We start from the raw sequence: 15881 nt of genomic DNA, 5'->3' as shown, positions 1-15881 counted from the left end.
CAACGGCTGCCCAGAGTCTCATCTGGTCAAATCACACAACACTTCCCAAAATCAAGATCGGGCATTCCTGAAAACCAAGCCTCCTGCCACAGGTCCCATGTGACCACATTCAGCCTATTAGGGGGCAGAATATATTTTCAAATCAAGGAAGGTTCTCAGAGTCTCTTAAGCCTATATCAAAGGGCCTAGGTGTAGGGAAGATCTTTAAATTTGCATTTCCATTACACTTGCCTAGGGGAACTTGCTTGTGGAGAGACTTGACAGAGAGAACACTTGTGATGTAGGTACTCTCTGGATTGGTGATGAGTATCTTATTAAACCTTGCTTTGTGGTATCCTAATAGCAATGTCCCAAATGAATATTTTGGTTTTGTCTTGAAGGAGGAGGGTTTTTTATATTTTGTGAAAAAAAAACCCTAGGAATATGTATGTATATTCATAGCAGCTGCTATGGATATCGTATTGGTGTTATGATCCTATAATCTTTACACAGAACTGCGCTGCTTTCCAAGTTTTCTACAGACAATGTCTGCTATTAAAAAAAATGTCAAGAGTCTCATCCCCCAGACTACTGGGGGATCTTTTTTTTAAGCCACAGGGACCATATTAACAAACTTTTCTTAAAATACCCCTTGGAACTGTAGCAAAACTAGCCATACTTTCATGCTAGTCAGTTAGGACTTTCTTCCTACTTATTCAGCTCTGGAGATGATGAGGAATTATTCTGGCAGACAAGGCACCAAAGGATTTGGTGCAGCATACAGGTGCTGGAAACTTATAGGAAGGCAGCCCCAGAAGGGAAATAAGACAATGAGAAAGGAAAATAATAATAGTTGACACTTATTTATCCCCTTCAAAGGATTAATCTATCCCCTTAAAACCTGCAAAGAGTTTCTCATACTCATTCTTCATGAAATTGTATAAAAAACTGTGGAAGGTGAATGAGTCTATTCTCATCCTGATGTTACAGATGAAGACACTGAGGCTCAAGGAGGTTGCGTCTTGCCAATGATCCCACAGCTAGTAAGTATGAGAGGAAAGATTTGAATTCAGAGTTTTCTGACTTTAAGCCAGAACTCTATTCAATACACTGTCCTGCCTCTTCATTCTACCTCACATGTTTATCTTGGACCAGCCCTGAACACACCTTTCATCCGAGTGTTGAATTTTGGGTCCACCTTCCAATTGCCCTTCTCTGAGCTTTTGTTCAATTGGTTTCAAACTGATAGACAACTATTCCCCTCCCAGTAGCTTCTGATCTGTCTAAGTTATATCACTCAGAGGTCCCCAAACAAACCTGCTTTGACTTCATCCTTGGAATGCACACCCCTTTCATCTCTACCTATAGAAATCCTGTCTTTAAAGGCAAAAATCCTATCTCCTCCAAAAGGCCTTTCTGGCCGCCCCAGTCTGAGGCATTCATTCCCTCTTTTGCATTTTTGCAGCAATTACATCTTCTGTATATTTCATTTAGCAATGAATTCTATACTGCACTGTGTTGTCTTTCCTATTATTATCTTGCACTTTTATTTAAAACATACTAATTTTTTATATGATTGTATCTTACCTTCCTAAGCTGACAATAAGCTCCTTAAAGGCAGGGGTGTATAATATCAGTGACACCTTCAGTTCCCCTGAATGCTAGCCCACATTTGAGATACTTTGTGGATCAGCACATACTCAGAGCCCTAGCTCACAAGCTCTCAATAAGCCATGTTAGTTCAAAGCAGAAGACATTTAATTAAATAGTGTAACAGATTCAGAGAAAGGAAATGTTTCTACCATGCACATATGAAGCATATTTTCCGACAGGTTACCACACCATCACTGGGAGAGACTCAAGGAGTTCACATTCTAAGGGGTGACCATGTGAACAACCATACACAAATAATCTATAGACAGGATAACTTTGAAATGTAGTCATGAAAGGGAAGGTACTAGAATTAAGGGGGATCATTGGGAAAGGCTTCCTATAGAAGGCGGGATTTTAGCTGGGACTTGAAGAAAACCAGGGAAACTGGAAGGTAGAGATGTAGAGGCGTGAAATGGTAAAGTAAGCAGAATCCAGAGAATGCTGTATACGGTAACAGCAATATTGTCTTAAGAATGACTTTGAGTGACTATGTCATTTTAACTATTCTACATACATAAATTCAATACAAAGGAATACGAAGAAAGGCACTATCTATATCTAGAGAAAGAACTGATAAATAGATCTATGTGTAGAATAATTTTACATATATGTGTATGTATGTATATATATAATATGTCTATTTGCATCTAATGGTAGCCATCTCTAGGGTGGAGGGGGAAGGAAGAAAAAAAGAACAAAAAAGAAATTTAGAAAACTTTATTATATATTTAAAAGGAATAACAAGTTGTACATAATAGATTTGCAATTTCATGCGCAATCTTTTTTTTATTATACTATGTTATGGAAATGCTTGTTTTATTCCATAAATTTAAAATTAAAAAGTAATTAGGAAAGAAAAGAAAATGCCTGGAGTTGAGAGAGGGAATCCCTTGTTTCAGGGAACATCAAGGAGGCCAGTATCACCAGGTTACAAAGTACATGGGGGGTGGAGAGGGGGTGACTGAGTTATCAAACAGAAGAATTTCTATTTGATGCTGGAGGTGATAGGGAACCACTAGAGTTTATTGAATAAAGGGTGGCATAGTCAGATCTTTGCTTTTTTGACAGCTAAGTGGAAAATGAATAGGAGTCAGGAGAGACCTGGGCAAGGAGACCAACCAGAAGGCTAGGCAATCACCCAGGTGTCAGCTGACAATGGTCTTCACCAGAGTGGTGGCAGTGTCAGAGGAGATAACAGGATGTATGCAAAAAATGTTACAAAGGTAAAAATCGACAGGCTGGATGTGAGGGTTGAAAGATAGTGAGGAGCTGAAGATGACACCGAGATTGCAAGCCTCAGTAATTGAGAGGACATGGTGGTACCCTCAACAGTAACAGGGAAGTCTGGAAGGGAAAGGTGTTTGGGGGGAAAAGAAAGTGAATTCAGTTTTAGATATACTGAATTTAAGATGTCTGCAGGACATCCACTTTGAGATGTCTAAAGGCAGTTAGAGATGTGAGACTGGTGATCAGAAGAGAGGGTAAGGCTGGATAAGTAGATCTGAGAATCATCATCATAAAAATGATAATTGAATCTAGGGGATCTGATGAGACCATCACGTCAAATAATCTAGAGGGAGAAGAGAAGAGGACCCAGTACAGATACTCATGGTTAGGGGGCATGATCTGGATGAAGGAAACTGAGGAGTAGTCAGTAAGTAGGAGAAAATAGTTTTTGTGACACACAAAAACCTAGAAAGGAGAGTATAAAAAAAGTTATCAACAGTGTCAAAAGCTGCAGAGCAGTTAATAAGAATGAGGACTGAGAAAAGGTCGTTAGATTTGATCATTGAGAAATCAATAGTAATTTTGGAGAAAAAAGGTTCATTTGAATGATGAGGTCAGAGGCCAGACTATAGATCACGAAGAAGAAAGTGAAAGGAAAGAAAATGTAAATGGACTCCTCAAGGAGTTTAGCCCAAAACATAGAATAGATACGGGAAAATAGCTAACAGGGCTGGATAGCACAAGAAAGGACTTTTTAGGATGGAGAAGGGAGTAGGAAAGCCACCACTAAACAGAGAGAGTTTGAAGATCAGTAAGAGAGGGAAGATGACAGAAGGGGCAATTTACTGGAAATGGGATGGAATAGGATCACTTATCCATGTAGAGGATATTGTCTTAGCAAGGTGAAGAAGGGAATAGTGGCAAAAGGTGTGTGGATGGTGTGGGATGAGGAGAAGGCAAGAAGAGGAAACACTCAATGAATGACCTCAATTTTTTCAGTAAAACATGGGGCAGAGTTCTCAGGTGAGAGGGTGGGGGAAAGGTGAGCCATGCAGTCTTTAAAGAGGGATGAAAAGGTTCAGAATTGCTGTGGTAAGTGGAATGGTGAGTTTATTTGTCGTCATTCAGGCATTTCAGTCATGTCTGACTCTGTGACTCCATTTTGGGATTTTCTTAGCAAAAATATTGGAGTGAGTTAATTAGGGATGTGTAAAAAAGACTGCCTTGCAGAAATGAGGACCCAGTTGAAGTTTTGTAACATAAATTTGTATTGAACTCAGCAGTATTGTGATTTTTCTCCAGCTTCATTCAGTAGCACACGTGTAGAAGTAAAGGCAACAGATAGTGGGAGTGATCCAAAGCTGAAACTTGAAAGGGCAAGACCTTTGATAGGATGGGGGAAAGGGACTCAAGAAAAGAAGACATCACGGAGTTGAACTGGCTCACCAAGGGGTTAAGATGGGGAAAGGAAGAGAATATAGTTGGTGTAGGGGTGATGGCCTGGAAGAGACCTGAGGGGTTAAGGGATTGAAGGTTACAGTGTAGACAAAGAATGGGTTTGGGGGGTTGGTAGGCAAAGAGAGAAATAGAACAACAATAGTTTGTGATCAGATATGGGAATTTCAGAATTTATGAAAACAGAAGTGTAGAGTTTGTGGGTGGTAACAAGATCAAGGGTATGACCATTTTTGAGTGTAAATGAGATGAGGTGGAGGATTACATCCTGTGAAATGAATAAATTGAGGAACTATCAGTTTATGGTGTTTGAAGTAGTATCAATAAATCAAGTACACATGTGACCAGGTCAGTTAAGTGGAGAGAACCCACAGAAACAAATGTAGCCGGGGCAACTCATACCTTTGAGATTACCATACTTTGATATAATTTACTGATGTCATCATGTTACCATCTGACATATAGACTGCTCGGCATGGTATCTTTCCTTTTTTCTGCTAGAATTGTCCATTGCTTTCATGGTTGTTGGAATAACCCCTGTTATGATGAGGCTGCTCTTAAATCTCTCCCTGATAAGGGGAGCTAAAGCTCTTTCAGTATAATCAAGGGCTATGAGCCTCCATACCTACCAAGCAACAAGCAAAAGCTATTAGAAGCCTTCAGGCTAAAATTAAGTATTTTTTTTTCATTGCCTTTCTCCCAGTGTCTATTCAAAAGCCCCTGTCTCCAGCCAACCATCTGGTTTGGGGTTAAAAAATTTTTTTAACTCAGGTTAAAGCTTTGATTGTCAGCCTGTGTTCCCAAAATCCACTTCAGATACTCCACCCACCCAAACCCCACAGGAACTGTGTGGGGACCTAGCCAAAAGGGTTCTTTTCAGCTCCCACCCTTCTCCCTGATTGGCATATAAATAAACCTAGAAACAAGAACAAAAGGATCTCAGAATCAGAGATTGAAAGCTGGAAAAGACCTCAGAGGTCATTATATAGAAAAAGGAAACTGGAGCCAAGTGAGGTTAAATGATTTGTCCAAGATTCCACAGTTAATAAGCACCAGAGCTGGGATTTGAACTCAGCTCCTCTGACATGAAATCCAACTGGGCTAAGAGCCAATCCTTCTCTATTGTTCTACAATTCTGCCTTTAATATGTAGAACTGCCAACAAGAAATCAGGGGTCTGCTTAGCATTCTGGCTCCTACAGAAGCATGGTCTCTCTACACCACTTTGAATTCCTCAAGAGGCCTAGCACAGTGACTTACATAGCTCTATTTGACTTGACCTTGGCTTGTCCTCTGACACCACCTGCCATATTTATTCTAGAAGGTGGAACCCATACGAACTGTATCCCAACCAAGTTTCTTTATTATCGAAGGATCAGGCAATTGGCATCAGGAATAATTTTTTGTTTTTTTGGTTTTTATGGGCAAGGTGGACCTGAAGGTAACCTCATTTCTACCAATTTACGTTAAGAGGGACACTTCACTTTGGTTTTAACAGCTCAAGCCAAATTCCTTTTTCAACTGCTGCTAGGTTGTGTCTTCATACTGAGATAATGAAGGCAGGACATCCTTTTGTAATCAGGTTTCCTTATGAACCCAGAGAAGGCATGAACCTTTCTACAGCTACAATTAAGCTGAGGAGACACAGGAGGCCACATGCTCTGTCTCAATGAATTACCCCTATTCATTTCAGACCCAGAACCATTAAGGGCTTCAGTTAAGCGCAGCTAATTTGAAATATACAAGGAAGTTCTCATCTGAAAAATGGTGAGAAAGATTTTTGCTTCCTTGCCAGACTTGAAACCAGACCTGAGTGGTACTTAAATCCTCAATTTCACAAGCAAGGGGGTTTGTTTCCACTTACCTTTCAGAGCTGGAAGGGGATCAACAAACAAGGCCTAGGAGCCATATGTTGGCTGCCTTTTTTTTCTGTAGGATTTTCTTTTGTTTCACTCAAGTTATCCCTCACTAAGGAATAGAGTCTGCTTTTCAACAACTTTCCTTTAAAACAGATTATAATGGATTTCATGCCTGAGCAAAGTGCTGCAGTGAAGATCCTAGGGACCAATATAGCTTTCTACCCCAAGAAAGAACATGCCTAAGCCACGGCTGTGCTGATACAGCTGAGTGAGGATGAGATGTAATGAGTGCCCACCAATGGATAAGAATGCTTTCTCAGGTGGAAGACATTAGATTTGCTGATGGCTTAGACTACTGCCTTTACATTAGGAGTTCTTCATCCTTTTTTTGCATAATGGACCCTTCTGGCAATGTGGTAAAGTCTTTGGACCTCTATTCAGAATAATGTTTATAAATACATAAAATGAAATGCATTGTATTACAAAGGAAAGCAATTACACTGAAATGCAGTTATTAAAAAAAAACCAATGAACTCTAGGTTAAGAACCTCTGCATAATGTTACTGACCTCACAAGTTCCCACCTGCCTCTACATTAACTTGTCTCCTGTGTTCAATCACGTCTGACTCTTTGTGACCCCATTTCTTGGCAAAGATCCTGGAGTGGTTTGCCATTTTCTTCTCTTCCTCATTTTACAGATGAGGAAACTGAGGCAAACAGGATTAAGTGACTTGGCCAGGATCACACAACTAGTAGATAGATACAAACTCAGGTCTTCCTATCTCCAGGCCTGGCACTCTATCTACTGTGCCACTGAGTTTCCTGTCTCAAAGCTTCTTCTATCTGGCCCCCTGGATTGACATCTTTAAACATCTTGATTGTTCTCTGATAAAGGATTGGACTATACCCTTCCTCCTCATCCCCAAGTCCATTGGAGTCCTTCAAGACTCTTAATTGCCCATTACCAACACACACACACACACACACACACACACACCCTTCCCTGGGAGGAGTGAGGAATCTAACAAAAATTGATTTTGCAATACCAGTGGTGGTAACAGATTTCCTCCCAACAAGACATCAATTGATCTTCACACCTAAAATCACCAATAGGGATTCCAAAGTCACATTTGGCTCCAAAATCCAATCATTGCTCCCTTCTAAACCCTTTAAATTTTCTTCTAGAACACCGAAGTGACTTTAATAATCTAAAATTTAAAGGACAAATGTACGTGCAACACTCAAGTTCAAAAATGATCTGACCAGGTACAATTTGGAGGAGGCACGACCTGGTTGTGGTTCATCTGAAAAAGATCTAGAGGGCTTTGGGGGAATGTAAGCTCAGTGAGTTAACTTCGAATATGGTAGCCAAGAAAGCCAATGAAATCTTAGGATAAATTAAGAGAGGCTGTATTAAGGTAGGAAATAGTCCCACTGTACTTAATCCCAGCCAGACCACACTGGAGTATTGTACTCAATTCTAAAAGCCATTTTTTAAAAAATGATATTGCTAAGGTGGTAAGAATCTAGGGCAGGATAATCAGGACAAAAGGGTTAGGGATTGTACCTATGATTACATTAGTATAGGGAATTCCCTGGCAAGGAATCTCCCTCCACCAATATCTGTTCTAACTTCTAGTGTTAGAAGGTTGCCTAAAGCAATGAGAGGCTTCCTCAGTCACATAGCTGTATATCAGAGATCAGACTTCAACCCAGACCTTTCTGGATCTGAGGCCTACTTTCTGTCTACTTCACCCTTGTTATTGTTCAGTTGTTTGAGTCATGAGTTCATGACCCCGTTTGGGGTTTTCTTGACAAAGATATTGGAGTGGTTTGCCATTTTCCTTCTCCAGTTCATTTTACAGATGAGGAAACTGAGGCAAACAGGGTTAAGTGACTTGCCCAGGGTCACCCAGCTAGTGTCTGAGGCCAGATTTGAACTCAAAAAGATGAGTCTTCCTGACTTCAGGCCTGACACTCTATCTACTCTGCCACCTAGCTGCCCTACTTCACCCTGCCCCACGTCTACTTCACACGGCCCTACGTCACCCCACATAATCAGGATGAGGAAATAAGTTCTTGTCATATGAAGCTCAAAAAGAGATGGGCTTGATGGAAATATTTAATCTAAAAAAAACTTCAAGCAAGTTAAAGGGTTGTCATGGGAAAGAAAGAATGATAGTTTTTCAACTTGACTTCAGGTGGCAAAATTAGGATCATAGGGTAAAACTTGCAAAGAAGTAAATTTAGACTTGATGGTAGGTAAATCTTTCTTACGACCATAGCTTTCCAAAGTGGTATTGACTGCCTCACATAGAAAGGAATTCCCCCTCCCTGGAAGTCTACACCCAAAAGCTTGTAGGAGATGTGGTAGAAGACTTTTTTTTAATACGTGTTAGAGCCAATGTCCTCTGAATTCCCTTCCAGCTATGAGCTTTTGCGATCAAAGCCCAATGGCAACCAAGGAGACGACCATGGCAACCTGGATATTCTATTACCTAGATACTGAGAAAAAGAACTCAGAGTAAATACTGAATTCCAACCTTTGATCTGGACATTTTCAGTTGCTTCTGGCCTCAAGTCTATTGAAGCCAGAATTTCCAGGTCTCATACCTGAGTCCTTTAAGACCATTTCACAACACTTTACCACCAAATTTCACTATTGGATCTATAGCCACTTGAAAGATCAAACTCTCTGGGACCACAGAATCATAGATTTACAGCCAAACAGCCCTCCAATTTCACCTAGTACAACCTAACCCCCTCATTTTATAGGTGAAAAAACTGAGGCCCAAAGTGGTTAAGTAACTGACCCAAGGTCAGACAGTAAATGTCAGGATTCTTTCCACTTTAGGGTACCACTTACTAAAATCAACACTTGCCTCAGAGTATTAGAAAAGAAAACTTTCAAAGAAGAATAACTTAGACAAATGACCACTTTTTCAAACTCACTACATTGTGCTAAGATCTAAGGCATAGATAGAGTAAGCATAAGCCTATATGATATGCTTTGAAAGTTATCAGAAAATCCCAGTTGTCCCCAAATATCTCTCCTGCCAGCCTGTAGTGGTACCTCAAATTCCACCACTAATCTCTCTTTGGTCTCTTCAGAGAAACCATTGCCTCCCGACAGATACAAATACCTCTGGGAGGCAATGTCTATGACACATTTCACTTTATTGTGAATTGGTATCCTATCTTTCCAAAGATCTGCTGGATGGGAGTATATAGCCCCTTCTGAACCCTCAGAACAAGGCCTTGCCCTGTTAGAGGGAGCCACAGACCAGCTTGCTCATGAATAGTTGAACTGGCAAGGTTAGAAGCTAGAAGGAAGCTCAAGGCCAAAACTGGGCTTGGTGTTCACACCACATGACCAGATGCAATAGTTCCAGGAAGGGGAAATTTAGAGCTGGACGGGGTTTTAGAGATTATGTATTCAAGCACTCCTTTATAGTTTTCTGTGCCATGCACCCTGTTGGTGGTCAGTCTAGTGAAGCCCATGGCTTCTTTCTCAAAATAATGTTTTTATAGGGAGGTTAAGTGGTGCAGTGAATAGAGCACCAGCCCTGGAATCAGCAGGACCTGAGTTCAAATCTGGCCTCAGATATTTCACACTAGCCGTGTGACCTTGGGTAAGTCACTTAACCACAATTGCCCCTGCAAAAAGCAAAAAATAAAATTAAAAATAATGTTTTTAAATACCTACAATAAAATGCATTAATTTGCAAAGGGAATCAATTATATTGAAATATAGCTTTCAAAATATTTTTTAAAAATAAGTTCACGGGGGTGGCTAGGTGGCGCAGTGAATAGAGCACTGGCCCTGGAGTCAGGAGGACCTGAATTCAAATCTGACCTCAGACACTTAACACAAAAACTAGCCATGTGACCTTGGGCAAGTCACTTTACCCCACTTGCCCTCCAAAAAGCAAAAAAAAAAAGTTCACAGGCCCTAGGTTAAGAATCCCTGATCCAGTTTGGTCCCCTTATTTTTTTCAGATTAAAAAAAACTATGTTCCAAGTCATGTAGCTGGTGTCTACACCAGGACTAGCACCCCCTTTCCCCCCCAGTCTTTTGGTTCGGAATTGTTGCTGTTTAGTTGTTTTCAGTCATGTCCGAATCTTTGTGACCCATTTGGGGGTTTCTTGACAAAGATACTGGAATGGTTTGCCCTTTTCTTCTCATCTTATAGATGAGGAAACTAAGGCAAACAGGATTAAGTGACTTGTCTAGGGTCACACGGCTAGTACATATCTGAGCCCAAATTTGAACTCAGGTCTTCCTGACTCCAGATCCAGTACTCTATCAACTGGGCCACCTAAGCTACCCCCCTTTTGATTCTGAGACAATGTTTTTTCTTTGATTTCACAGTTATACCTGAGACCAACCCTGGTCTCAGGCTCCTGAATGTCCAGTTATATAATACAGATTGATGATCAAAAGGTAAAGGTATAGTCAAAACAGACCTAGGTAAAAGCTGAAAATTATGCTCCCTGCGTCTTATGGCCCACCGGAAGGTGTGAAACACAAGATTTGACTTACCACAAAATAAATAACTCTGAGTTGCAGAGAGGGAAAATTTTCTTGGAATTTCATATGTGCATTTGAAATTTCATATGTGCATTTATTTTTGTTTTGGGGGGATTGCTTTTTGGAGGGGGAAGAGTAGGGCAATTGGGGTTAAGTGACTTGCCCAAGGTCACATGGCTAGTAAGTGTTAAATGTCTGAGGCCTAGTAAGTGTTAAGTGTCTGAGGCCGGATTTGAACTCAGGTCCTCCTGATTCCAGGCCCGGTGCTCTATTCACTGCACCCCCTAACTGCCCCATGCATTTATTTTTAAGCCATATTTTAAAAATGTTTCTTCTTGAGCAGAACCAGGAAAAATTTGTACACAATTACAGATACAATGTATGTGTGACAACGAACTTTGATAGACCTGACTCTTCTCAGAAATGCAGGGCTGCAAGTAAACTCCAAAAGACACATGATGGAGAGAGAGGTCTACATTCAGAGAAAGAACCAGAAAGAATAGAGTTTGAATGCAGATTGAAGCAAACTACCTGCTCTCTTTCTTTTTCTTGTTTGGTTTGGTTTCCTCTTTCCCATTGTTCATTCCATCTGATACAATCCTTCTTTATAACCTGACCAATGTCTAATGTGAAAGTATCTGTAGATCCTATACCTGATTGTATGCCACCATTGCGGGGGGGGGGGGGGAAGGACGGGGAATTTGAAACTCAAAGAACGGGGGAACTGAATCTTATAAACTCAAAGTAAACAAACAAATTAATGAAGACCCAGAAAAAAATCTCCTTGTGTATCATACCCTTGGCTATCGCCTTCCTAGCCTATCTCTAATTAAAACTTTATCAAAAGCTATTCATTCCACTCCTGGTGTTTACATATATTAAGAAGGCTGTGGTCACCGGCCCTGGAGTCAGGAGGACCTGAGTTCAAATCCAGCGTCAGACACTTAACACTTACTAGGCCTCAGACATTTAACACTTATTAGCCATGTGACCTTGGGCAAGTCACTTAACCCCAATTGCCCTGCCCTCTCCCCTCCAAAAAAATAAAAAGAAAAAAGAAAATTAAAAAAAAATTAAGAAGGCCATGGAAATACTGCATCTGTGTCTGTGGTGTGAACACCAAGCCCAGCTTTAGCCCTGAGCTCTCTTCTAGTTTCCAACCTTGCCAGTTCAACTATTCATAAGCAAGCTGGTCTGTGGCTCCCTCTAACAGGGCAAGGCCTTGTTCTGAGGGTTCAGAATAGCTTTGCAATCCAAACAGGAGAGCCCTGGTGAGTAAATCTGAGTAACACCGATGTTCCTGCAGTTTATAGGCTGGGTGGAGGGATCCAAGACCAGTCTCAAAATGGGGTGTGTATTTTCTTTAATTATTCCTGCCCTTTGCCTACTTTAAATCAGGACTGTAGAAAGTGGTTCCCAGTTTTCATAATCTCTTGGTCAGGACACACACAGTTCTTTTGGCTGCCCAGTGGGTTCCTTTACACATGTGAGGGAGATTAAGAGGACAAATGCTTGAGGTTCTGTTGATAAGGAGACTGTGTGTGAGGGTTTCTGAGCAGAGAATCGCTCTGGGGCCACTAGGAGATAAAACTGGACCAGAGTTAGGTGACCTATTTCAGGCTCTCTATGGCAGAGAGCTTAAAGGTGAGACTTCCTGAGGCAGATAACCAAAAAGGGCCTTTTGTATGTGTTATTTGCCTCTGAGTGTCTTCTCCTAGGTCAGAATGTTCATATTCAAGTTCATATTCCTCTGTGAGCAGATGCTTTTAAGGCAAAATAAGAATGAAAAGAAATATCTTAATAATGTAATAATAGTCTTGTTCATTTCTGGAAAATGAATAAACCTTTCCAAGACCCTTGGGAAACAGTCTATGTTCTAGACAAAGAAATACATGAATAATGAGGCAATGTGGTACAGGGAAAAGAGAAAGTGTTGAACCTGCAGTCACAGGACCTGAGTTGGAATCCTGGCTCTGCCACTTACCACACAGGTGACCTTGGACGAGTCATCTAACTTCTCTGGTCCTAGGTTTCTTCATCTGTCAAATGAGAGTAACCTCTAGGTCCCTTCCAATTCTTGATCTCTGATCTTATGAATGAAATACTAACTTGCTACCCTAAATAATTAAATCACCTCCCAGCTGAGTCAGTGTTTTTTCTCTTCATTCACCCAAGAATCAGGCCCACCATATTTACTCTGGTTTCAAATCATGCCAGAGGGCTGCCCTTTTCACAGTCCTGCAGAGTGTTGTAATCAATACAGCCCTAGATGTTGCCATAAACTGGCAGCTTGTACTACTTACTGAGTATGCTCAAAAGCCAGGCTTAGGAAACAATGGGTCAATTCAGTGGGTGGAAAAAAAGGCGGAGGGGGGGGGCTGTTCAGCCATCATGTCGGCAAAGCAACCATTGGGCTACTGGATTTTTCAGTCTTCAACTAGTCATTTTAGTATAATATAGACTCAGCCTAACTTTGCCCTTTGAGATGAATGTACAAATAGTCCATTCAAAGAGTCATCCAATGTTTTACTCATAATAAACCACCCACTTTTCTATAAGATTTTAAGGTTTACTAAGCACTTTGTTCACAGGAAGGCCATGAAGTAATGAGTGCCAGTATTATTGTCCCCACTTTACAGATGAGGTCATTGAAGCTCAGAAAGTTTAAGTGGTTTGACCATGGGTCACAAATTTGATAAGCGTCAGAGCCAGGATTGAAACCCAGTCTCCTGACCCCAGGTTCGTTGATCCTTCAAGTATGCCATGAGGTCTCTATCAGCCTTAACCTCACCCCCTTTTACCAATACAGCTCCCTCCCCCTTCTAATTCTCCTTATTAGTCCAAGACAGGGCCCCCCAACTTAGAGCTAGTGTTCTGTCCTTTGAAGATCGTAGAGTAGCAATGTGATATAGTGGAAAGAGAACTTGACTCAGACTTCTAGTGACTGTGTGACCTTGACCAAGTCACCTTATCCATCTAAACCACAGATATGTAAATTGACAATGAAAACAACACTTTCACCAAGTACTTCTCAAGACTACTGTAAGGAAAGAGCTTTGAAAACCACACTATTGAAATATAAGTTATTATTAGATCTTAAAACCTCCAGGCTCCTGGTCTGTATCTAAGATAATAGAAGCCCATGCATGCACCAACACAGATTCCCATCAAAGCTAATAAAAAAAAATGCAGTGTATATACAATCCTCAACTAACAAGGGATTTGTGTCTTAGAAGTTTCTCTCTAAATCAGCTGTTTGGATATTAGATATTATTTTCCCATCAAAGTAATATTATAAGCATAGCTAGGTCTCAAGGCTAGCACAGAAGAGTCACATTATTATCATTGTTATTGGTTTATTATGATTTTATGGATAAGCTAAGTGACTTGCCCTAACACACCTGAAATGCAATAATAAGTAACAGCACCATACAAGGAAACTAGAGCTAAAGGGGGCCGCTAGGTGGTGCAGTGAATAGAACACCAGCCCTGGAGTCAGGAGGACCTGAGTTCAAATCCGGCCTCAGACACTTAACACACACAAAACTAGCTGTATGACCTTGGGCAAGTCATTTAACCCCAACTGCCCTGCCCCAAGCAAAAAAAAATTTTTTTTAAAAGAAAATAGAGTTAAATTTAAGGTCAGGAAGCCTGGGTATCAATGCTAGCTCCAACTCTTAGTTGCTATGAAACCCTAGGTAATTAATTCACTTAGCCACAGTTTCTTCATCCATAAAATGGACATAATAATTCTTGCCCTATTAAACTTCCAAGGTTTGTTATGGGGAAATTTATCTGTTAATCTTAAAGCTCCATATAAATTATTATTATCTCCTCTATTTTTTGTTGTTCAATCATTTCAGTCATGTCTGACTCTTCATGACTCCATTTTGGCTTTTCTTGGCACAGACAGTAGAGTGGTTTGCCAGTTCCTTCTCCAGATCATTTTACAGACGAGGTAAGCAATGTTAAGTGACTTGCCCAGAGTCACATAGGCAATAAATGTCTGAGTTCAGATTTGAACTCAGGCCTTCCTTACTCCAAGCCCTGCATTCTATCCACTATCCTAATCCACCTAGCTACCCTATCTTACCTATTTGTTATTGTTAGCTCATTTTTTCAGTAGTGTGCAACTCTCGATTACTTCATTTGGGATTTTCTTGGCAGAAATACTGGATGAGTGGTTTGCCATTTCCTTCTCCAGCTCATTTTCAGATGAGGAAACTGAAGCAATCAGGGTTAAGTGACTTGCCCAAGGTCACACAGCCAGGAAGTGCCTGAGGTCATATTTGAACTCTGGAAGATGAGTCTTCCTGACTCTAGGCCAAGAACCACCTAGCTGCACCTATACCTAACCATAAATTATAACATTTTTCCCATAGGAAAAATGTATTCTGGAATGTCTGTTTGCCAGGAGGAGGCCATTAGGCAGCAGCATCCTCTCAAACACTAGGAATTGTAAACTTGTGTCAAATGAGGAGACTGGATTGGATGGTCCCTCAGGTCCCTTGATTTATTGGTGAAGAGTGTATATGCAAACCAGTCATCTTTTAATAGGCCAGAACTGGCATTGATGTGGATGTGAATAAAAGCTCTATAGTGTGCAGTAGACACGCACACTCTTTGTCTTAAGGCCTGTTTTCTTTCTATTGTGGTTTGAGGTTTTATTTCAGATCTTAAGGGAATTCCTGCCCAGCTTTCAGTTCTGTTAAGCTATGTTTATTATTTTAAAGTCCAGGGGAAAATGCTTTCTATATGTAATTCATATCAAGGCCTACCTACTAATACTTTAATTCAATTTGCTTTATAAATAGGGGGTCTTGTACAAAGGCAGAAGTGATTGTATCTAAGGGTAGCTGGTAGCCCTAAACATCTCCTTCACAATGTGTCATTTATTTGTGATGAACTAAATGTGAAGTATTCTTAATTGTCATCTGCTATTGTAGTTCCAGTTGGGCAGATGTCGTCCAGATAAACAAACACCATAATGTTTTTTAAAACCATAAATACCTTCAGCAGTTCCACTGCCTTTCATTATCTTAACTAAGATCATTCTCTAAGGTATTGGTCCATCTTAATTTTTACCGTCTTTTCTGCTTACTCAAGTTTTCCTTCTGTCAAGAAGCTAAGGAGAAAAGACAGATGAGTTTCAGTTTGGAATTTGGTCTCAAGTTAGTT

Source organism: Petaurus breviceps, unplaced genomic scaffold (genome assembly GCF_028583685.1).
Source record: "Petaurus breviceps papuanus isolate PSGF00001 unplaced genomic scaffold, PetGlider_PUasm1.0 90784, whole genome shotgun sequence".
Taxonomy (NCBI): Eukaryota; Metazoa; Chordata; class Mammalia; order Diprotodontia; family Petauridae; genus Petaurus; species Petaurus breviceps.
Note: the sequence above shows the minus strand (reverse complement) of the source record.